At 24.7% G+C, this 442-nt stretch overlaps 1 protein-coding gene across 2 annotated transcripts in view; it reads left to right on the top strand.

Moving 5' to 3' along the window:
* The window catches only part of LOC107632894 (endochitinase-like), a 7,022-nt gene that overhangs the window by 2,276 nt on the left and 4,304 nt on the right, over positions 1 to 442 (top strand). The window lies entirely within an intron of this gene.

The following is a 442-nucleotide window of genomic DNA, read 5'->3' as shown; positions in this document are numbered from 1 at the left end:
CCAAATAAAAATTCGATCTCTAAATTTTTTATTTTTTGAAAGTATTCTTAGTAATTAACAAAAAAATCACAAAAGAAAATTTACTCAACGTAAATCATCAAATTTTAAGAATAAAAATATATTGATTTTCTAATCATATACTTGCAAATAGGGGTTGCGGTAAGATTTGGATCGGTTTTGAGTTAAAAACACATCCAATTCGAATACTAATTTTACTTGTGGTGCAGTTTGGATTGGATAATTTAAAAAAAAATTAATTTGATCCGATCCAATTTCAAGCGGTTTGGCGGATTGAATTGGATTTGCGATTTTGTAAATTAGAAAAATAAATACATATAACAAGTCTCAACATCAAATTTTAAATAATCAACAATGACATAACGAGTCTTAATAATATTTTAAAAAGTCAACGATAACATAACAATAGAAAAAAATTATAGGT

The sequence above is a fragment of the Arachis ipaensis genome, chromosome B03, assembly GCF_000816755.2.
Source record: "Arachis ipaensis cultivar K30076 chromosome B03, Araip1.1, whole genome shotgun sequence".
In the NCBI taxonomy this organism is placed as follows: domain Eukaryota; kingdom Viridiplantae; phylum Streptophyta; class Magnoliopsida; order Fabales; family Fabaceae; genus Arachis; species Arachis ipaensis.
This window is presented reverse-complemented; position numbering and strand designations above follow the sequence as displayed.